Source organism: Myotis daubentonii, chromosome X (genome assembly GCF_963259705.1).
Source record: "Myotis daubentonii chromosome X, mMyoDau2.1, whole genome shotgun sequence".
Taxonomy (NCBI): domain Eukaryota; kingdom Metazoa; phylum Chordata; class Mammalia; order Chiroptera; family Vespertilionidae; genus Myotis; species Myotis daubentonii.
The window spans coordinates 59,383,346-59,408,797 of record NC_081861.1 but is presented as its reverse complement, the minus strand read 5'-3'; the positions used below and the strand labels follow the sequence as shown (position 1 = coordinate 59,408,797).

Below are 25,452 nucleotides of genomic sequence, written 5' to 3'. Positions count from 1 at the left end.
ACCACTTTCCCCTTGAGTCAGGCTAAAGAGGCAATCAATGCAGCCCAGCTGGTGTGGCTCAGTGGTTGAGCATCAACCTATGAGCCAGGAGGTCATGGTTCAATTCCTGGTCAGGGCACATGCCCGGGTTGTGGGCTCAATCCCCAGTGTGGGGTGTGCAGGAGGCAGCCAATCAATGATTCTCTCTCATCATTGATGATTCAATCTCTCTCTCCCTTCCTCTCTGAAAGCAATAAAAACATATTTTTTTAAAAAGAGATAATGTAGAATTATCTGACTTATTTACCATTCCTACCTCACCTGAATCAAAGATGGAGCTTTGATTTAACATTAAGAGGCTTTGATTTTTCAAGTAGAAAAACTTATCCATGGCTCTGGGAAAGGGTTGGGTCTTTCTTCTTGGTCAGGAAAGAGCTCAGACCAAATGAGTCAAACTTCTCCTCCACCAAGCAAATCCTTAATCATCCAATTTTCAATACATTAAATGTTCTCAAGCCCCAAGTCTATTAATGCAAAAAAATCAGATACCTGGTCTCTGTAGTAGAAGAGAAAACCACATGAGGATTCCTGCTATTTGAAGCCCATTTTTCCTTTCCTAACCAACTTCCATGTTCCCAGGATTCACTCAGCTTTCTGCTACATTTCAAAACTTCCATAACCTACTCTATCTCCCAAAGTTCGTTTTTTAATTTTATTTTATTGTTTAAAGTATTACAAACAGTAGTACATATGTCTCTTTTTTTCACCATTGACCTCCCACCGGCCCCTCTAACCTACCCCCGCCCCCGCACATGCCCTCACCCCCTGCCCCGTGTCTTCATCCATTGGTTATCTTTATATGCATGTATACAAGTCCTTTGGTTGATCTCTTATTGCTAACACTACCTCGAGGATATCTTTACCCACTCCATGCACATTTGTTGAGCACCCACTCTGACAACCATTGTGCAAAGTGTGAGAAATAGAGAGATCTGTAAAACAGTTCCTGCTTTAAGTTCACAGCATAGTAGGGCAAACAAATACATAAGAATACAGTACAATGTACTAAGTTCTATCAGAGGGATCATAAATTAAATGCTATGGAACTTAGAGAAGGAAGTAAATAATTCTAACTTACATAGAGAGGGAAAAGAGAGCACTGCATACATGGAAGGCTTTACAGAAGAGGTGAATTTTGTCTTATACAACAGAGTATATGTTTGCCAGTAGGGGACAATGGTAGGAGAGATAGGTCAGGGTGAGATTATATAAATCTCAAATACTCTTAAAAATTAAGAATTTTAAAATTCATTATATAGACAATAGGAATCCATCAAACATCTTTGTTGCTGCTTTGTTTCTTATATTGGGAAGTCACATGATCAAAGTGATTTTACAGAGATCAATTAGCTATAATATAAAAGACTGATTTTAGGACAGACTGAAGTGCAATTTGGTAGTACATAACACATTGTAAAATATGCATACTTCTTAGTCAAGCAATACCACTTCTAAGACTCTACCTAATAGAAATATTCACACAAATGTGAATGCAAGGGTATATGTACAAGAATGTTACTGCAACATTATTTGCAAGAGAAAAAAGTTCTATAACAAATGGATCATTAAACCAAATACTACTTCCATATAACAACATACTATGTGCCATTTAAAATGTGGTAGGTCTAGCCGAAACCAGTTTGGCTCAGTGGATAGAGCGTCGGCCTGCGGACTGGGGGGTCCCGGGTTCAATTCCGGTCAAGGGCATGTACCTGGGTTGCAGGCATATCCCCAGTGAGAGATGTGCAGGAGGCAGCTGATCGATGTTTCTCTCTCATCGATGTTTCTAACTCTCTATCTCTCTCCCTTCCTCTCTGTAAAAAAAAATTAATAAAATATATTAAAAAAAATAAAAAATAAAATAAATAAAATGTGGTAGGTCTAGCCCTGGCCAGTTTGGCTCAGTGGATAGAGCGCCGACCTGGGGACTGAAGGGTCCCGGGTTCGATTCTGGTCAAGGGCATGTGCCTTGGTTGCGGGCACATCCCCAGTGGGGAGTGTGCAGGGGGCGGGTGATCTATGTTTCTCTCTCATTGATGTTTCTAACTCTCTCTCCCTCTCCCTTCCTCTCTGTAAAAAAATCAATAAAAATATATATTTTAAAAAAATGTGGTAGGTCTATATGAAAATACATCCCTGAGTGGAAAAGAAGTAGTTGCAGGAAAATATTGAATGATCTTTTTTTGGTAAAGTATTTATCTAAACATTTGTATATGCTATAAGAGAAGAAATGGGTTTAGAAGTAAGGCAAGAAGCATAGTTTTAGTCATATTGAGTTTGTGCTGCATACAGCATATTCAGGTAATTAGACACAGGATGTTGAAGGCACAGAGTTGAACGTTACAAAGAGAGACTATATCTGAAAATATATATTTGGTAGTCATGTGAGTCAGAGCCCAGGAGGGAGATATGAGGTTCATACTTACCTTCTCTGCTCTCCCTTAAAACTAGACAACAAACCCTTTTAAACTTAAGGTGTGTTTTTTTACTAATTACCTACTGGATAATCCTATATAATAAAAGGCTATTATGCAAATAGACTGAATGGTGGAACAACCGGAACCGGTTGCTATGACATGCACTGACCACCAGAGGGTGTGCGTGGAGCATGGCAGGTGTCAGCCACAGTGGGATAATAGGTGAGCTGAGGCATCAGACCAAGATGGAGCGCCAGTCGCTCGGTGCCGTCAGCCGGCTGCTGTCGGCCCCAATGACCCCTCAGGGCTTCTCCATCTCCCCCTGCTCCTGAGGGAGATCAGGGCTGGCAGCCACCTCTCGCTCTTGCTGCCAGCAATGGCCCCGCTCACACCCACTGCCAGCCCCGGCCCCAATCGCACCCACAGCCGGCACCGGAGCCACAGCTTGCACCCACTGCCGGTGCCTGACACCAGTCCTGATCACTTGGAACCATCAGTGGGTGTGAGCAACAGCTACCGACCCTGATCACCCCTGAGGGCTTCTCCATCTCCCCCTGCTGTGGAGGGGCGATCAGGGCAGCAGCTGTCACTCACACCCACTGCTAGTGCTGGCCCCAATGGCTTTGCGCCTTCAGCGGGTGTGAGTGGGGCCAGCACCGTCAGAGCATGGGAGCAGCAGCAGGAGCAGGGCTGCCAGCAGACAGGTGACTGGGGGCCAGACATGGGCTCGGAGGATGGGCCGAGACCCGCTCCTGTTCCTACCACAGCCTCGTGGCCCACAGTTCCTTTCAAGGTTCACGAATTCGTGCACTGAGCCCCTAGTAGAAATATAAAAGACAGCAAAGCTATACAAGTTCCTGAAACCTTAACATTTCCTCAACTTGGCTATTTCTTAGTCTTTATTGAACTATACAACAGCCTCTTTCCTAGGCCCTTTCTTAGATAGTTTTGAGGAAATCATCTTAGTTCTTATCCCCAAGGAAAATATAAACTCTTCATGAGAACAAGGACTTTGTCAATTTTATTCTATGTATCTGGACCAGAACCTAACACAAAACTTGGCACAAAGCATTGCACATGCACCACTATTACTGATCATCATTGTTGTCATCACCCCAACAGTTCCATTTATTGAGAATTTACGATATTTCAAGAAGCAAGTACTTTACACATGTTAACTAATTTAATCTTCATAGCAACTCCGAGAGTGAGGTACTATAATCTTCATTTTATAAATGAGGACTCAGGAGAGCTTAGGTTAATTTTCCCATAAATAAACAGCAAGTAAGTGAAGTTGCTGGGATTCAAGCCCAGGCATTCCGATTCTAGAGCTAGTGCTTTACTGGCTTGAATCAGGCAGGATAATGGCCAAAGCAATTATAAAATATTGAACAGAGCAATCAAATGCATTGTGGAAATGAATTATCATATGTGTGATTATGGCAGAAGCACTGGTCAACAAATCAGCAGCTCCTGGATTACACAGGTATCATCAATTTCCTGATCTCCAAACTCAGCTGGACCCTCATTATCTTTTTACTAGCTTTTAGTTCAGTTCCCTTACCTAATTCCTTATTTTATTTTATTGATTTCAGAGAGGAAGGGAGAGGGAGAGATAGAAACATCAATGAAGAGAGAGAATCACCGATCAGCTGCCTCCCACTCGCCCCACACCAGGGACCGGACCGAGTCCACAACCTGGGTATGTGCCCTGAACGGGAATCAAACAGTGACCTCCTGCTTCATAGGTCGACACCCAACCACTGAGCCACACCAGATGGGCCAGGTTCTATTTTAAGGCTTCATCTCACACTCCTCACACTTCCCATTCCTCAAGTCCTATCAGACATCCTTATCTCACAATTGCTATATATATATATATATATATATTAGCTTCAGTCATCCATTACCTCCATCATCTCCCTGTCTCTTCTCCCCCATCACCCCATCACTTGCAAATCTTTCAGAAAATCCACGTCCCATCCCCAGCCCTACCTTCAACTATGGGTTGCTGAGATTTCCAACATTAATCCTTTTACAGCCAACTAACTTGAGAAGAGATCTTACAGAATCAGTAGTGGGGAGAAGAAAACACAATATTGAAGGCAAGCAGAAAAAGGAAAGCATAGAAAAAATTAGACAAATAGAAAGCAAAAAGTGAGAAGGTAAAAACAAATTTCAATATACAAATAAACTTGAAAAGCATAAGTTACCAAAATTTACCCTATAAAATACAGAGATTAACACACTCTATACAATTTTAAAAGTCAGCTATGGTGCCATTTTATAAGAAACACATCTAAAACATAAGGACAAGGAAAGATTAAAAGGAAAAAAGATGGGAAAATATATATAAGGTAAATGCTAACCAAAAGAAAATTGAGTTAGATATATTAATATCTAAAAAATAAAACTTTGAGACAAAGGCATTACAAAGGATAAAGAAGATCACTACATAGAGTAAATAAACTCATATGCACTAATAGAACACCTCCAAATATATAAAAGAAGACTATGTACAACTAGAGAGAGAAATTGAAAAATCGACCATCAAAATGGGAGATAAACATACCTCTTTCAGTTATAGTATGCATCACTTAATGATGGATACATTCTGAGAAATGTGTCACTAGGCGATTTTGTCATTATTTGAACATCATATAGTGTACTTACACAAACCTACATGGAGAGTCTATTACACACCTAGGCTATGGTATACCACCGCAGTCTGTCATTCACTGAAACATTATGCATTGCATGACTGTATTGCTAGTACAATCAGATAAAAAATTAGTAAGCCTATAGACCAGGGGTGGGCAACCCCTGGCACGCGTGCCAAACATGGCACGCCAGTAACTTTTGCTGGCACGCGAAACCCTTTCTTCTTATAATCTTCCATTTACAATTTGAATGACTTAAATGTTAAATTACAAGGAACTGGCAAGACACTTGATGTTATGTTTGGTTACATAAAGGCTTTTGAAAAGAAACTGGAAGTCTTTAAGAGGGATGTGGATGGTGAGAGATTTAGATATTTCCCAAATCTCAAGAGGCACATCAAAGACCTCCCAAAAGATGACAGAAAAGACTGTCAAAGCCTTCAAAAGCTGTTTTTAAACACCATCGAGTCAACTATTGAGCAGTTCTTCTCAAGATTTGCGAAATTCAGAGAACGAAGCGACAGCAAAATTCATGAGACAGCATGAAGCTGGAGGAACTAAACTTACAAGTGTTTTCATGGATAGACATGGCTGACTTTGAAATGCAGTTGATTGAATTTCAGAGTATCTCAATTTGGAAGCAGAAGTTTATTGACCTTAGAGTTGACTTGGAAAACATTGAAAAAAAGCGATTAGAGACAGGAGTACCAGAGAGAAGTGTTGAAAACGAACTATTGAGGACTTGGAATGCCATTCCAGAAAAGTTTTTCTGTTTAAAAAACTTTGCAACAGCGTTACTCTCCATGTTTTCATCTACAAACGCTTGTGAATCTTTGTTCTCAGTGATGAATTTTGTTAAGTCTCGTAATAGGAGTAGCCTGACGAATGAAAGTAGTAGTTCATGCATATCTCTGAAGGTCACGAAATATAAACCTGATGTAAAATCTCTGTCATCAGTGATGTAGCAGCAAAAGTCCCACTGATAATATCAAACAGAGTCATAAAGTTTTCTGTTGGACTATCAGTGTACATGTATACATTAAAAAATAAATGTATTTTTCATCATATACTGTGTTTTTGTCACTCAAATGAATTTTATTATTTCTTCAAGGTTCTTCACATACGTACACCTTAAGAGATATCAAGTAGGCATAACATGGTCTCAAAAAATTAGGGTTGGCACGCAGAAGAATTTTGAGTCAGAGATTTTGCTGGTTTTGACACGCACTCACAAAAAGGTTGCCCACTCCTGCTATAGTCTGTTGGGGAGCACACAAGACTTGGGTGGAAAGTTTGTAAGGAGGACATTCTTAGAAAAGGAAAGTGTGTGGAAGGCCACCTGCCCTGTTTATCGGAATTTCAACTTAGGGGAGACTTAAGGGAGTGTCGAAGGTGGTGCTCCTAATTATTCCTTGACCTTTCCAAACAAGTCTGTGCACTAGCAGACTGCTGGGTGTTTACTGGAATCCTTATACCTAATCTTTGGGTGTCCTTGCTTAAAGGACATTGCAAACATATGTGTCCTCCCAATATTACTTACCCTGCTGATTGTATCTAAAAGATAAACTTCATCTTAAACTGCTGGTACAATAAAAGCCTAATGAGGCAGGCAATTGAGACTGCTTGGTCCCTTGAGCCAGGCAACCCTTTAGCCTTCTCTTTCACAGTGAAACTGTGTCAGAGTAATCTGTTCATCCATCGCTCAGGGGCTACTGGTCAGCCCTGGCAAGGTGGTGCCCCGTGTGAGGAGTCCCAGCAATAGAAAAGCTGAACAAAATAAGCTTGATTTAATGGGCATATGTAGAATTCTATATCTAGTTGGAGAACTGCATTCTTATCAAGCACATATGGAACATTTATTCCCCCCAAATGACCATTGTATTAGGTTATAATGCAAGTCTTGGTAATTTCAAAGAAATCATTTTCTTACAGACCAGAGTCTTTGACCTCAAGGAAATTAAATATGAATTCGATAATAAAATATATTTTTAATCCCATATAATATAATTTTTAATCCCATATAATATAATTCCAATACATTTTGGAAATTTAAACACAAATCATAATTGTACTAAATCTATCATTAACATCTTCAAAAAGAAACCTGCTGCCTGCCTCACCACCCTCATCACCCCTTTACCACAGGATAGAATATTTTCTAGAAATTAAAAAAGGAAAATATAGAAAATAATGCTTTCACTCTGGCCAGTATGGCTTGGTTGGCTGAGCATCATCCCATGCACCAGAAGGTTGGCGAATTGATTCCAGATCAGGGCATATGCCTGAGTTGCTGGCTTTATTTCCAACAGGGGCTGTGCAGGAGGCAGCCTATCAATGTTTCTCTCTTACATTGATGTTTTTCTCTCTCTCCCTCTCCTTTCCTCTCTCTCTAAAATCAATAAAAACATTAAAAAATAATAATGCTTTCACATGCAGTGAGTTATGTGATATATTTTTATGGTAAATGGTACATCACATTTAAAAATATATAACTCAGAATAAGAAGGGAAGCACAAATAAGAAAACCAGGCAGATTTGAAATGAGAAAACTTGTGATCATTCATATTTTCCCAATTGATTGACACTAGAGTTTAGTAGAAAAACTAAAGCCCAAGAAAACTTGTTAAGGCCCTTCACTGAAATTTAATCACAGGTGTATAGTAAAAAGGGCAAGGATTATGAATAAAATAAACAAACATAATAGAAACAGACTCATAGATACAGAGAATACACTGACAGCTGTCAGAGAGATGGGAGTTGGGGGCTGGGGTAGAAGGGTGAAGGGATTAAGCAAAAAAATACACACACAAAAACCTCATATGCATGCATATTAGCATAACCAATAGACACGGATACTGGGGCAGTGGGGGCTTGTCTTGGGGGGGGAGTCAATCGGGGAAAAAGGAGTCATGCGTAATACTTTAAACAATATGTGTGTGTGTGTGTGTGTGTGTATAAAACTCATAGACACAGACAACAGTATGGTGATTACCAGAGGGAAAGGGGCGTAGGAGCAGATAGAAGAGGGTAAAGAGGGGATACATGGTGATGGAAGAAGACTTGAGTTGGGGTGTGTGAACACACAATATAATATACAGATGATGTATTATAGAATCGCACACCTGGAAACTATAATTTTATTGACCAATGTTACCCCAACAAATTCAATAAATTAAAAAAAAAACAGAAAAATATAAAAGGGCAAGGATTATCTACTGAGAAAACCACAGCTCAAATTACACGTGTCCGAACCTGAGCTCTGATGGACAATTTGTTCCATGTTAATGGTAGGGTGACAAGATTCAGATGAAATATCTCAATATTGCATCCTTGTGGGATTTCATGCCCACAAAAAGATACTTTAGAAAAGGTGGTTTGTTTAGTTAGAAAATTACATACATCTATTTCTAAAACTTCAGGATAATATTTTAATGCAAATACTTACAAAAGAAAGGGGGAACTGAAAAATATACCATCAGAATGGGAGGTTAACATACCCTACTTAATTACTGATCATACAACCAGATAAAAAGTTGCAAATATATAAACAAGTTGAACAAAACAATAAGCTTGATACAATGAAAATATGTAGAATTATATATTCAAGTGGATATGTCCCATTTATAACCTAATCCTATAGATTAGGAGATAATAATAATAAATGAGCATTAACACTAACACTAACACAGCTAGTTTTCATGAAGGGGTGGGGAGAGATATCTCAAATTATTTTAAATTCTGAAGACCAGTTTTTAAAATGAAAAGCTGAGCCAAACTGATCGGAAACGTGAATTAATGAATACAGAAGTGTAAAACAGACTTGGGTTCAAATCCTAGCTCTTCTATTTATTAGTTATATGACCTTGGGCAAGGACCTAGAATATAAAAAATATTAGATACAGAATATAGAATATATAGAATATGGAATTCCTTTTAAGAATAGTACTTAACTTTGAAATAATTGTTGGTGCTCTCAAAATGGAAACTGATCTGAATCAGAAAAACACCAAATAGCCCTGGCTGGTATGGCTCAGTTGGTTGGAGCATTGTCCCATGCACCAAAGGGTTGCAGGTTCAATTCCAGGTCAGGGTACATACCAGGTTGCGGGTTTGATCCCTAGTAGGGACGCATACAGGAGGCAACCGATTGATGTTTCTCTCTCACATTAGTGTTTCTCTCTCCCTCTCCCTACCTCTAAAAAAACAAAAAACAAAACACCACCAAATAATGTTCTTGCACTGGGTAGCAAATAATACAGATTTTGCTGTGTTTAATTTGTTGCACACATGGGTACCCCCCTTTTCCAAACATGCAGTACACATATACATGTGAAAATGGTGATATTTATCTCAAACTAGAATCTTCTACCAGATGTGACCTCCTTGAGGGCAGCCACTGTATCTGGACTTCATACTCCCAGGAGCTTATTTAGCAGAGTGTCTGAAATACAGCATGAATTCAATTAATGTTTTCTGAATGTCTACCCAGATGTGTATTTTTATTTATATGTTTAAACTTAAAACTCACAGAATCTGAAGAGCGGTAATAGAGCTGAGGGAAAGGTGGCTTTGTTTTCCTCAGGTGTTATGAGCATGGACTCTGGAGCCAGACTGCTTGAATTTGAACCCCAACTTTGCCATTTACTAACTGTGTGACCTTAGGCAAATTACTAAACCTTCCAATGCCTCAAATTTCTCATTTATAAGATAAAAATAATAACATGGGCTTGTTATAAAAATTAAATGCGTTTTAAAAATATGTAAAGTTCTGCCCTACCAGGTTTGGCTCCGTGGATAGAGTGTCGGCCTGCGGACTGAAGGGTCCCAGGTTCGATTCCGGTCAAGGGCATGTACCTTGGTTGTGGGTACATCCCCAGTTGGGGGTGTGCAGGAGGCAGCTGATCGATGTTTCTCTCTCATCGATGTTTCTAATTCACTATCCCTCTCCCTTCCTCTCTGTAAAAAATCAATAAAATATATTTAAAAAAATATGTAAAGTTCTTAGAGTAATGTGAATACAGAGAAAGCTAAATGTTAGCTACTGATATTTTTATTTTGTCAGCTTTTATATGTGCATTTGCACTTTAAGACTTAACTGGGTCTTGCATAATGACATTTATTTCCTTTTAAAGAATACAGATGAATTGTGAGTAACTGCATCTAGACACCATCTAAAGTTTCGGGAATTTTTTTAAGTGAAAATCTAAGCTTTAGACAATTTTAGAGATAACAGAAGAATTTCAGTAAAAGTGACCCATGCTCAAGAGTAAAACAACTGAAGATGTATTAAATTACTCTGCTAAACTTAGAAGTAGTAATTATGTGATTGTTTTGCATATAAATTCTACTGAATTATCAGTTATATCCCACAACAGTGATGTGATAAAAGCATTTTACTGTTTGGGCCAAGGACAAAGGACAATGGATAATTTTGGTAAAATGTACACCTCACTGAACATGAAAATTTGAACTAGAGTCTTTCAAAGGATATTCATTTAACCAAGAAGCCCTGAATTAAACTGTTATTGTTAAGCAAATGATACTATGTTTTACATACAAACTGATGAGTGATGTGTGAAGATAAATACTGCTGGGTGTCAGATTTTGTATACATTTGAATATAGATATTTAGAACTGGTCAAGCCATGTCAAGAAGCCTGATGGTGTCCACAATTTTGAAAGATTAAAATTGAAATTGGACTACAAATTATGACTGGTCATGAAAATTTGGGATTATAAAATGTCAATGGACTTCTACTTCTGGCCACAATGGAGCAAAAAAGAATGGATTTCCACCCTGCAGGGAACAAGACTTTTCCCCCTCTCCCCACAAAATGGATAAAATACATGAAACTGGTGGCTTCCAAGACACTGGACATCAGACAATAAAGGAATGTGATCCCTGAGAAACAGAAAACAAATAGGGTGAGCCCTCTTAATTTTCCAGGCTCACTGTCTTGAGACAGTTTACAGGCCATTATGCAGGGAGGAGTGTTGGCAGAGCCTGGAGAACTCCATGAGTTGAGGTGACAGAGCTGAGAGTATAGGAAAACTCAGGTGGCTACAGTTCATAGGAGAATGACAGCCACACAAAGAAATCTTCAGAGAGCTGCAGAGGTCTCCCTCAAGTATTCAGCAAAGTACTGATCAGTGCATGGCATGCCTGTGAGGATATTACCCTGTACCAGGGAAAGAACCAGTTAAAATGACTCAAAAAACAGAGCCTGTCACACAGGTCCAAGATTAGTGCCTTTCCACCAGCCAAACTGGAAAACCTCATGATTCACAGGGCACTGGGCAGAGTACTCAGAAGGGTCTTGCCTAGGTAATGGGAAATAATTAGCCCTAAACTGCACTGCTCTGGTCCTACTTAACAAATCTAAACAGCAAAGCGTGAAAGGATCAATCTGTTTCCAGGTAAGTCAAGTGCATCCCAGAACAGAGCTCAAGAATATGTATAGTAATATAAAAATATATAGCACCCAGTGAGGTAAAATATCTGGTACCCAATAAAAAATTAACAGGTATGCAGAAAAGTACAGTCCATGATGAGGAGAAAAAGTAATAAAAAACTGACCAGTAACTGACACAAATGTTAGAATTAGCAAACAAAGTCATTAAAATATTATTACTGCATTCCATATTTCAAAATAATAAAGACATGAAAAATATTCTAAAAGCCCCAAATCAGACACAGAGATTAAAAACTGAGGAAAAATACACAGAATGAGCCCTGGCTGGGTGGGTCAGTGGATAGAGTGCCAGCTCGTGGATTACGGGTCCTGGGTTTAATTCTAGTCAAGGGCACATACCTCCTTTCCAGGCTTGATCCCTGGCCCTGTTCGGGGCTCATGCAGGAGGCAACCATCGATGTGTCTCTGTCACACAGATGTTTCTCTCTGTGTGTCTATCCCCCTCCTTTACACTCTCTCTAAAAAAATCAATGGAAAAATATCCTTGGGTTAGGATTAACAAGAAAAAATTTTAATTAAAAAAATACACAGGATGAGATTAACATCAGATTACACATAATAGTAGGAAAGATTAGTGAATTTGGAGACATAGCAATATAGGTGTCTCAAAAAATGTATACACACGTAACAGTTCAATTGATGCTTCTTTTCAGATTTAACCTAATGGAATTAATAATTATTCAAAGTGTGTACACATTTTTGGGAACACCCTGTAAAAACTATCCATAAAACAGAAAGAAAAAAGACTGAAAAAAGAGATCAGAGCACTAATGAGCTGTGTAACAACTTTAAGCTGCATAATGTGCATGTAATTGAGTCACCAAAGGAAATGGGGAGACTGAAAAAATATTTGAGTAAATAATGGCCAAAATTTTTCTAAATTTGATGAACATTATAAACTCACAGATCCAGCAGCTCAATCAACTTCATGCACAAAACTATAAAGGAAACTACACCATATGGCACATAATAGTCAAATTGCTTAAAACCAAAGATAATGAGAAAAACATAAAAGGAACCCCAGGGGAGGAGGACGTTACATAAAGTGGAACAAAGATACTGAATAAAGCAAATTTATCACTGAAAACAATGCAAATGAGAAGACAGTGGAACACCTCTAAAATACTGAAAGGAAAAAACAACTATCGACCTAGAATTCTAAGGCCAGTGAAATATTTAAAAACCAAGGTAAAATACAGACTTTTCAAACATGCAAAAGTTGAAATAGTTAATTACCAGCAGACCCATACTATAAAAATATTAAAGGAAGTACTTCGGGCAAAAGAAAAATAACACCAGGTAGAAATATGGGTCTACAAAAAAGAATGAAGAACACATGGAATGTTAATTATATGTATAAAAGCATTTTTTGTTCTAAGCAGTCTATTATATCTTAAAGGATATTTAAATAACATATTTTGAGATTCAAAACATATGTAGAACCAAGTTTGAAAATTTACAAAACCTAATTTTAAGATTTTTCTAAATCTACAGTTGTCAAGTGAGTATGGTATTGACATACAGATAGACAAATAAATCAATGGAACAGAATAGAATCCAGAAGTAAATCATCATGTTTATAGTCACTTCATTTTTCATAAAGGTACAAGGGAATTCAGTAGTGTGGAGAAATGACAGTATTTTCAAATGGTGCTAGAAAAAATGGATATCCATATGCAAATAAATGTAAACACTTCCTAATATGTCACTTAAAACATGATCCAGAACTGGATAAATTGGACTTAATTAAAATTAAAAACTTGTACTCTTTGAAAGATGATAAAAATAAATAAAAAGATAAGCCATAAGGTCGAAGAAAATATTTGCAAATAGTATATCTGATAAGGACCTATATGCAGAATATATAAAGAACTCTAGAAACTCTATTAATTTACACAGTGGCCAGTAGCTCAATGGTTAGAGTATTGCCCTGCACACTGAAAGGTTGCAGGTTTGATTCTGCACCAAGTGCACATACCTGAGGTGCAGATTCAATCCCTGATCCCCGGTCCTGGTCAGGCACATGCAGGAGGTAACCAATCAATGTGTCTCTCATATCTTTCTCACATCTCTCTCCGTCTCTCTCACCTCTCTCTCTCTCTCTCTCTCTCTCTCTCTCTCTCTCTCTCTCTCTCTCTCATCTCTCTCTCTCTCTCTCTCTCTCTCTCTCTCTCTCTCTCTCCCCTTCTACTTCTCTAAAAAAATTAATGGAAAAAATATCCTCCAGTGAGGATTAACAACAATAAAAACTCTATAACTTTAAAAAAGCAGATTTTAAAAGTGGACAAAAGATTTGAACAATTACATCAACAAAAGATATGTTAATAGCAAAATAATCACATAAAAAAGATGGTCAACATCACTAATCATCAACATCACTAATCATTAGAGAAAAGCAAACTAAAACCACAATGAGATATTTCTACACTTTATTAGAATGGCTAAATTTTAAAATATACCAAATATTAGCCAGGATTTAGAGCAACTGGAACTCTCAGACACTGCAGTGGAAATGTAAAAATGCTACAACCATACTGAAAAGCAGTTTGGTACTTTCTAAAAAAAGTTAAACATACATCTCTCATATGACTCAGCCTTCTCACTTTTAGGAATTTACTCAAGGACAGCAAAAGCACATGTCTATGCAAAGACTTGCATATAAACACTAATAATAGCATTATTTGTAATAGCCCAAAACTGGAAACAACTTAAATGCCCATCAAGTGGTAAATGGATGTAAAAAACCACTGTGGTATATTTGTTGTATTTCAATACAATGGAATACTTCTCAGCAACAGAAGGGAGTGAACTACTGACACACAGCAATAATGGCTGTATCTCAAAATAATTATGCTGACTGAAAAAAAAGACAAAAAGAACACATACTACATAATTTCATTTATATAAAACTCTAGAAAATTCAAACTAATTTACAGTGACAGAAAGCAGATCAATGGTTGCAGGAGGATATAGTACAGAGGGCCAGGAAGGAAAGGAATGGCTCAAGGAACCTTTTGAAGGGGATGGATATTTTCACTACCTTGATGTTGGTGATGGTTTCGTGGTATATACAGATGACAAAATTTATAAAATTGTATACTTTCATTATACACAGTTTATTGTATGTAAATTATACCTCAATTAATTGTTTTTTAAACTCAGATTAAATGTAACTAATCATTATTGTAATCAGAAGTTTTATAATCTCAGAATACCTATAAGGCAGTTCAACAAATAAAATGTTGTTTTATGTCAAAGATGGGTTTTCTTCCATAGATAATAACTAAAGCAGAGTAGATTTGAAAATATTTCCATTATTATTTTAATTGAGATATAATTAACAAACATTATATTAGTTCCAGGTATACACCCTAATGATTCAATATTTGTATAGATTGCAAAATGATCACCACAAAAAGTCGTTATTATCTGTCACTATACATAATTATAAAATGGTTTTCTTGTGATGAGAATTTCTAAGATTTACAACTTTCAGATATGCAATACAGTATAACTTAACTATAGTAGCCATGCTGTACATTACATCCCCTGGCTTATAACTGGAGTTTGTACTTTTTTATTCCCTTCACCCATTTTGCCTACACCCATCCTCTACCTCTGGCAATCACCAATCTGTTTTCCATATCTGTGACCTTGGTTTTTTATGCTGAGTGAAATAAATCAGACAAAGAAAGACAAATACTGTATGATCTCACTTACCTGGATAATCTAAAAAAAAGTTTCCATTATTACTTAATTTTGTTGCCTAAATATGTGTTTTATTTTCCCATTCTTCCAAATGAGCAATTTCAGAGAGTTTTCAACCATTTGTTTAAAATGTGAAAGAGCAGGAAGATGGAACAGCACCAAAATGTCTAATTATTTCCTGGAACTATAATATGAGTACAATTTTATTTAGTGAGTACATCCAAAAATGCATTTCTTTTATTTATAGATGTACTAGAGGCCTGGTGCACAAAAATTTGTGCACTCGGGGGGGAGGGGGCATCCTTCAGCCCGGCCTGTGCCCTCTCGCAGTCTGGGACCCTTCAGGAGATAATGCCCTGCTGGCTTAGGCCTGCTGCAGAGGGCAGGCCCAATCCCTAGGTGCAGCCCCTGGTCGGGCTCAGAGCGGGGCTGACTGGGGAGTTGGGGCGCCGCCCCCTGTCATGCACAGAGCAGGGCGGATTGGGAGGTTGCGATGCCACCCTCAGTCACGCTCAGGGTAGGGCTGATTGGGGGGTTGGGGCACCGCTGCCTGTCACACTCAAGGCAGGGTCGATGGGGAGGTTGCGGTGCCACACCCTGTCACACACAGAGCAGGGCCAATCAGGGAGTTGGGGTGCTGCCCCCTGCTATGCACAGAGCAGGGCCCATCAGGGGGGTTGGGGCTCTGTACTCTGTCATGCACAGAGCTGGGCGGATAGGGAGGTTGTGACCCCACCCCCTGTCACACACAGAGCCGCAGGGCGATCAGGGGGTTTGGGCGCTGCCCCTTGTCACGCTGATCCCGGTGCCAGGAGGCCTCTCTGCTCCACTGATCCCGGTGCTGGGAGGCATATTACCCTTTTACTATATAGGATAGAGGCCTGGTGCACAGGTGGGGGCCGGCTGGTTTGCCCTGAAGGGTGTCCTGGATCAGGGTGGGGGTCCTCACTGGGGTGCCTGGCCAGCCTGGGTGAGGGGATGATGGCTGTTTGCAGCTGGTTACACACCCTTCAGGGTGGGGGTCCCCACTGGGGTGCCTGGCCAGTCTAGGTGAGGGGCTGAGGGCTGTTTTCAGGCTGGCAGGTGACTGAAGCTCGCAACCACTCCTTTTTTTCCTTTTTTCTTTTTTTATTCTGGGCCAGCTTTAGCTTTGAGGCTTGGCTCCAGCTCTTAGGCCTCTGCTGCTGAAAGCAGGTTTCTGGCCTTTGTTTACCTTCTGTATTTGAAACAATACTGCGATCCTGCTGGCTGAAGCCGAGTGGACTAAAGCAGGTTTCTGGGGTTTTGTTTAGCTTCTATATTTGTAACATAGTTGCTTAGAGTTGCAGCTCAGAGGCCTGCAGTGGCAGGCGGGGAACGTTGGAGTCCTCTGTCACTGAAGCAAGCAAGCCTCATGTTCGTTTTAAGCTGCGGGGCTGCCGGCCACCATCTTGGCTGGCAGTTAATTTGCATATTGCCCTGATTAGCCAATGGGAAGCGTAGCAGTCATACGCTAATTACCATGTTTCTCTTTTATTAGATAGGAGGATATGTTTTGCAAGGTATCTTTCTCAGCTACGACAGTCATTAGAATAAAGTATAAAAATAAACAGAACTTAGAATCAGACCTTCAAAGAGCTCTATCATAAACCAAGGTATTGTTTAAATGAAGCATGCAATGTCACTGCTGTAATTGAAATGAGACCCCAAAGTTATTATAATATTAATGAATATTAAAATTAATTGTATATAGTATTCATTTCATCTTTCATCCTTTTTATTTCATTTTTGTGAATGCTTTATAATATATACTATTACCACAGCGATAAATATATAGTTTAAAAATAAACCTATGTATATTTGGGTTGATCAAAATTTTTGGAGGTAAGGGAGAGTGATCAAAAAGTTGGGAAACCCTTTGCTTAAAGGAAGGTGAAAGGAAACAAACCATTCTTACAAATTGCCATATGTTATCATGATTCTGCTTGCCTAAAGTTATAATGTATGTCAATTAGGAAAGAATAAATCATTCTGATGACTGTAATGGAGTTGCCCTAATGCAAGTAGAGCAGGATAATGAATAAGGATTTGTGCTGCCATAAGGTACATTCCAAAGTGGACTCTATTAACTAATTGTGACCAAGGCAATTGCAGGATCTGAAGCAGACCAATCTAAAGTACTGTCAGAATTAATACCTATTATGTATCTGAGTTTCCAAAACATGGGTAAAGCATAGCACTAAAGGCTAGTAAAATCCAGCTCCCTTTGGGGGAAAAACTAATTATTTGAAAACCAATTTTTTCTTTAATTTTGAATTTATTGGGGGGGGGTCTATTGGTTAATAAAATTATATAGGTTTCAAGTGTACAATTCTACAATACATCACCTATATATTGCACTGTGTATTTACCACCCCAATTCAAGCCTCCTTCCATCACCATTTATTCCTCCTTTACCCTAAAAAAGAGTGGATTTTAAAGCATGGAAAACCAAGACAAAATACAAACTATGTGTCTGCCAAACTTAAAAAAAAAACAGTTTCCATGTAGAAAAAAAGTTTCTAGGACATAAACATCCTAGAAGAAAACGTAGGCAGTAAAATCTCTGACATTTTTATATATCACTTCGGGCAAGGGGAACAAAAGAAAAAACAAACAAATGAGACTACATCAGACTAAAAAGGTTTTGCACAACATAGGAAACCATCAACAACAGGAAAAGACAACCTACTGAATGGGGGAACATATTCGCCAATGATGCATCTGATAAGGGGTTAATATCCAAAATTTATAAAGAACTCAGAGAGCTCAACACCAAAAACAAACAATCCAATTAAAAATGAGCAACGGAGCCCTAGCTGGCTTGGCTTAGTGTATAGATAGAGTGTCAGCCTGCAAACTGAAGAGTCCTGAGTTCAATTCCAGTCAATGGCACATGTCCAGGTTGCGGGCTCGATCCCCAGTGGTGGGTGTGCAGAAGGCAGCCGATCAATGAATTTCATCATTGATGTTTCTATCTCTCTCTTCCTCTCCCTTCCTCTCTGAAATCAATAAAAAATATTTTTAAAAAATGGGCAAAGGACATGAATAAACACTTTTCCAAAGAAGACATACAGATGGCCAATAGACAGGAAAATATGCTCAATGTCACTAATCATCAAATTAAAATCACAATGAAATATCACTTCACATATGTCAGAATGGCTATCATCAATAAATCAACAAGCAACAAGTGTCAACGAGGATGGGGAGAAAAGGGAACTCTTGTGCACTGTTGGAAATGCAGATTGGTGCAGCCACTATGGAAAGCAGTATGGAGTTACCTCAAAAAATTGAAAATGGAACTGCCTTATGAACCAGCAATTCCACTTCTGGAAATATCTCTGAAGAAACTCAAAACACTGATTAAAAAGAATATATGCACCCCTACATTCATTACATAGCTATGTATAACAACCAAGATTTGGAAGCAGTCCAAGTGCCCATCCCTAGATGAGTAGATAAAAAAGCTGTGGTACATTTACACAATGGAATGCTACTCAGCCATTAAAAAAAGAAGGAAATTTTACCTTTTGCTACAGCATGGATGGACCTGGGGATTATTATGCTAAATGAAATAAGTCAGTAAGAGAAAGACAAATACCATATGATTTCATTCATATGTGGAATCTAATGAACAAAATAAACTAACAAACAAAAAATAGAAACACTCATAGATACAGAGAACAGAATGACAGCTGTCAGAGGGGAGGGGTGTTGGTGGCTAGGCGAAAAGGGTGAAGGTCACTCAGGAAAAAAAAAAACACCTCATAAGCACACACAACAGTATGATGATTATTAGAGGGAAAGGGGGTTGGGAGAAGGTAGGAGACGGAGAAGGGGGATAAATGGTAATGGAAGAAGACTTGACTTTGAGTAGTGAACACGCAGTACAAATACAGATGATGTATTGTAGAATTGTATACCTGAAACTGATATCATTTTATTAACCAATGTTACCCCAATAAATTCAATAAAAAAAATTTAAAATGTTTAAAAATTTAGAAAAAGAAAAGAAAGTTTCCAGGGATGCAATATTCCCTGAATACCCTTGTTTGGATCCAGTCACCTATGCACAAAGGTATCCACTAATAACATCTTATTTATTTATTCATCTATTTGTTTATTTATTTATTTATTGTTAATCCTCACCCAAGGATACGAGAGAGAGAGAGAGAGAGAGAGAGAGAGAGAGAGAGAGAGAGAGAGAAAGAAATAAATATGAGAGAGACACACGGATGGCTGCCTTCCACACATGCCCCCAGCTGCGGCTAAGGATCAAACCTGCAACCCAGGTATGTGCCCTTGACTGGGAATTGAACCAGGGACTCAGCGACCCTTTGATGTGTGGGCTGATACTCTAACCACTGAGTATACAGGCCAGGACTGATATCTTTTTGGTTGGTGACAGCTGAGTAAGCATGCAACATTGCTATAGTCAATAAAATTGACATTGAAAACTATGTTGGTTATTTTGTCAATTCTTCATTTAAATATTAAGGTGGTGTCCTTCCAAAAAACAATTCTAAATATGTTTATTAAAATGTGTCTATCTTAGATTTCTAATGAAGGTCACTCAGACAAATTTAATGTAGATTCTAATTACAAAGCTACTATCTGGTTTCTCAGATCTAGCCAAGTTCTCTTTGGATACGGACCCCCTTCCATCATCCCAAGCCACTTCCAGCTCCTGGATTAAATAATGTAAATGCATCTGGCCTCAAAGATTCTTCTGTAAAACCTCCCTCTGCTGTCCTTGCAGTTATCTCTGCATGTGGTTTCAGGCCTTCAAAACCCTACTTCTTTCACTGACCTGAAGTTCTGTATTTTGCACTGTTTACACAATGCTCATTAGTTAGAAGGGCCAACTATGTGCTAAGTGTTGCGCTAGTTGGCTAAGGATAAAAGAATAATATATAGCCCTGGCTAGTGTTCTCAGTGGTTAGAACATCGACCCACACACTGGAGGGTCCCGGGTTCAATTCCCAGTCAAGGGCATGTACCTGGGTTGCAGGTTTGATCCCCAGCCCTGATCGGCACACGTGCAGGAGGCAGCCAATCGATGTGTCTCTCTCTCATCAATGTCTCTCTCTCTCTCTCTCTCTCTCTCTCTCTCTCTCTCTCTCTCTCCCCCTCCCTCCCTCCCATCCCCTCTTTCTTAAAAAAATCAATGGAAAAATATCCTCAGGTGAGGATTAACAACAGCAGCAAAAGGAATAATGAATAAACCCTGCCCACAAAGAGCACACAGTCTATCAAAGGAGATACTTAAATAATCATAAAAAGAGCATGGCAATCAAAGAAACATGAGTACAAGGTATTATGAGAATATCAAAGTAGGGCACCTACTCCAACTTGGAGGAAGGGGACTAGAAAGAGATACCAGCAATAGCATATGAACTGATTGTAAATAATGTGTACCAGTAGGTTAACCAGGTAGCGTGCACAGCATTTATAAAAGTATGGAGTCACAATGCAACATGGTGTGGGCAAGCAGTGCAGTGATACTGCATAGTAAATTGTAAGGCAGGATGTGGGAGAGACAGGTGGGAATCATATCACATGGTCAGAAGATCTTGATAGGCTATGCTCAGCAACATGGCTAATCAGCCTTAGACAATGGGAACCATTGAAGTATTTTAGATAAGGCAAGGACTTGTTAGATCACTGTGACAGTTATGCAGAATATAGATTTGGAGTGGCTGTACATGTGAGGGAAAGATGGTGAAAGCCCCAAGTACTGGACATTGGTAGCAGAGATGGAAAGGGGCATATTGAAGACATAACACAGAGTTAAAATGTGCAGAACCTGTGAATGTTTTCTAACACAGAAAAGCCGTTTCTACTAAGACTTAGAGTTCTGATGTGCTGGATTTCTTATTAAGAGTAGTATAGCATGGACTAGCGCAGGTGAACACTGGATCTGTGGTCAGGGTGCCTGGGTTCAAATCATAGCTTCACGACTTTTTAGCTGTGTGACCATGGGCAAGTTATTCCACCTCCCTGAGTCTCATCTTCCACAGCTGTAAAAACAGTGGTTAATAACAAGAGCTCCTGCCTAAGGCTATGATGATTCAAGTATACATCATCATTAAAGGCATAAAATAGAGCCTGGTCTAGAATAAGCACCCAATGTTGGTAGCTATTTAATTTGAATTATTATATTAACCATATGCTTTGGAAAATATATTAGCATATGGCTCTTTTGACATCTTACTATGAAATTTGAGAAATCTAATCAGTATTCTTGCCCAGATGGAAAGCTACCGTACCTCTCTGTACAGAAGCAGGCTGACAAGCATAAATATTAAGCAAATGTTAGTAATTAGATATGATCAGTTTAAAAGGTACTTATTTATACACTGTTCCAGACAGGATTTAAAGTGACTTACTAAAATACATAAAACATAACAAAATAGCATAAATTTTAAAAATAGGATCAAAAAGAAGAAAAAAAAAACAAGTGTAGGAACACAAAGTAGAGTCAGAATTCAGGCTCTAAAACCAAAGGGCAAATGAGGCTTCCCAGTGGTCATCTGAGTTTTAGACTCTAGCAAGCTGACCCATGGAGCACACCCATGCCTCAGACAACATACCTAGGCCTGCCCACACAGGGTCCATTCTCAAAAGTATTATGGTAGCCAAGTTTTTTTCCCCTCAAACAACAAAATGTTTGTAACTAGCTCTCAATTTTACAAAATTCTGATTTTGGTTTTTCACTTTCTTTTGCCCCCACAATCCTTTTCAACACAGGCTCTACAAAAGTGGAGTTTGCATATACTGAGGTATTTTGCAGTTTTAGCTCCTTTTAAAATAATAGTGATGATGATGGGGATGGAAAAGGAAGAGGAGGGGTGGGGGAGGGTAAGAAGAAAGCAGATAACGTTTCCATAATGTTCACTATGTACCAAGAAATTTCTAAGCACTTTACATATATGAAATCATTTAGTTCTCACAATCATATTATGAGGTAGGTACTATATTATCATGTCTTACAATTGAGGAAAGTGAGGAACACATAGAGCAAGTAACTTGCCCAAGGTCATATGCCCTGTGACGATATTCTAGTTTTTGAACCCAGTCAGTCTAGTTCCAGAGTCTGAGCTCTTAACCACTATGGTAAACAGTGTCTTTGTATTCTGATAATATTGTTCATACATGGTGATATTTGGGAAAGGGGACATCCTACCTAGAACTAGAGGCATCGTTTTTTTTTAAAAGTCCTCAGCTAATAACAGATGAACATTTGAGAGGCCCTTGGTCCAGCTTACTTTCTCAGTTCTCTGACCTTCCCATGTATAGCAGGTTCAGATTAACTCTACGCATGGGAAAGGATCCATTCTCCTCATCCAGGAAATTCCTTCTCAAGGATGATAGGAGAATATGGGGGTGGGGGAGTAACTAAAATATAAACTCCTTTGTTAGTCCTCAGAATCATAAGAGTGTACAAGTTCCTATAGATTGAATCCACAAGGCTACCTTTTTTAACTTAATTTTTCAATTACAGTTGATATTCAATCTTATTTTCTATTAGTTTTGGTTATACATCATAGTGGTTAGATAATCATACTTTATAAAGTGATCCCCCCAATATTTCAAGTTACCTTTCCATACCACCAAATTCTGTTAAAAAATGGCTTGAAGAAATTCCCACTGAAAATAATATATACTTCTCTACAGTGAATCCCAGAGGGAATATATATATATATATATATATATATATATATATATATATATATATGCAAAAATAGGTTTACAGTTGTATGTGAAACAGAATTTATTGTTGTATTATTATTTATTAATTATTGTATTATTTTCATACGAACAACTATAAACCTACTTTTGCCCCACCTATGTGTGTGTGTGTGTGTGTATGTGTATGTTTATAAATTTCTCCTGCAGAGTGGTTACTTGAATACATGGAAATGTGGCCTTATTTTCATATTTCACATTTTTTCCTGCTCCTCAGCAATTCCAGATACCTTAAACCTACCACCAATCCTAGACGCATATTTCCATAAACATGGTACATAGAAGTAGAAAATATTATAAGAAGGGAACCATGAATGCAAATACATGCCTCCCCCCCCCCTCCGGCAGGGTAAATGCATATTAAGACAAATCCCATTTGGTGTTTCAGCTTGCAAGACTTACACTTGAAGCTTCCTCTCACATGAGCCAAGTGGATTGACAAGGGCCCCATGAAGTCGGTAGGTGAAGGATGGCAGGTTCATCCTCTCCTCTGCCAAAGTCCCTTTCCTTAATAGCGTCAAAGCTTAAAAAGATAAAAAATCCCCAACTAAAAGAACAGACTGTTTAAAAATCCAGGTCATTTATATGCATAAAATATTTTTTCAAGTCTGGTGACACCTGACATGTCATTTTTCAATGATAAGCCTCATCACTGTGAAACACCATTATCTTTCCTTAGTCAACAAGCTTTGATAAACCCGCAGCCCCCACAGAGAAGACCCTCTTCTCCTTGCCAGGATCACAGATGGCGGGGATTTCTAAACTGAACTGTAGCTACCATCTAATTCTTTCTTGCAGGCCACGTCACCTAGAAATCACCCACACAGTCCCCTTAAACGAGAAATCATGATGGTTCGTGACTAATCCAACCCATGTTCACACATAACTGTGATTTCACGCATTTGGTTTCTTTTTTAATTTTAGGGATGCTGTGATCTAGCTATGGCCACAGAAACCTTAAACACAATCAACCAACCTGTAGTTGAACTTAAATTGAACTGTATACATGGCAGATAATTTTAACGTGTTATTTAAGGCCAATAAGACATAAAATAAATACTAGTTTATTTCAAATAAAATATTAATAAATACATACATGAGTATACATACACAAAGGAGTTGATATATATTAGAACATAAAAAATAAAGGTAAAATATTAACATACGGTAAGCCCTCTTTCCCTACTAAACTGCCTTCTTAACCAAAATTACTTTACACATTACATCAAATCCCTAGAACAAGATTAGTACATGCATTGTCAACATCTGGTCAATAGCTAGAAGCAATGTCCTAACATTAGAAAATACTAAAGTACTAAAATTATAAATTACATGTGTATATATTTGTTTTATCTTCAATTCTGACATAACATATGAAAGTACCTTTAAATGTTTTAAAGGAGGAGGAAGTAGGAATTTTCATAATTCAGTTAATGTAAGGTACAATAAAGTAAGGAACTCAAAATGTCAAGCTGGAACTCCTAGCCCCATATATGTAAATATTTGACCTTGACATTATTATTATTATTTCTAAACAGAACTACACATTCAATAATCAGCATATCAGTGAAGATTCCCTTTTATTTTATAAAAATGAATAATTTCCTGCACTAGGTAGTAAGCTGTGTGAGAGAAGGGACTTTGTTTTATTCATCTCTATACCTTCAGTGCCAAGAGCACTGTCTGCCACATACTGTGCACACAATAAATATTTGTTGAATGAATAAGCTGATATCAAAAATACCATATATCATACCCAGCCACACCTAGGAGTTTATAACCCAGAATGTCTCCACTTTTGATATCATTAATTCAAATACTTCACTCCAATTACAATCCCCTATCCTTCTAAACTGCTCCCACTGGTTCTTAGACCCCATAGGGGAGGGTTCGTCTTTCCATAGACCCTTCTACATTTACCCTGTCAGCTCCTTCCTGTCTTCTCTTCCTTTCCTAGACAGTTTGCATTCTGTTGTTTCAACTGCACTCTTGTCAATATCCTCAATAACCCATATTTTCATTGCAAATATCTGATTAAAAAAATATAGCCCTAGAAGAGCCCAACTGTTGTGCTTTTATGACTAGGACTCCTGAGATCTACTGCAGAAAATAATCACAATCTGGTGGATTATTATCAATATCAATTCTTAGACACTAGGCTCACCTCAACACTGCCTGACACTCAAAGTATGCTTCCCTGATCCTAATTTGCTCTCCTGGTCACCATGATAACTATTTCAAACCTTCCTCAAGTAACTCAAATCTCCAACCCAAACTTTGCTCCACTCCAACCACTGCTCTAAAAGGATGAGCTTTTCTCTTATATCATCAAGAAATAAAAATGCTCTCAGGTAAGTTCCTTCTGTCAAATCTATAAACTTGTTT

The 25,452-nt window shown here is 38.4% G+C and overlaps 1 protein-coding gene across 6 annotated transcripts in view; it reads right to left on the bottom strand.

Annotated features, from left to right (window-relative positions):
- The window catches only part of SYTL4 (synaptotagmin like 4), an 82,812-nt gene that overhangs the window by 48,892 nt on the left and 8,468 nt on the right, over positions 1 to 25,452 (bottom strand). The gene's annotated exons all lie outside the window — the stretch shown is intronic.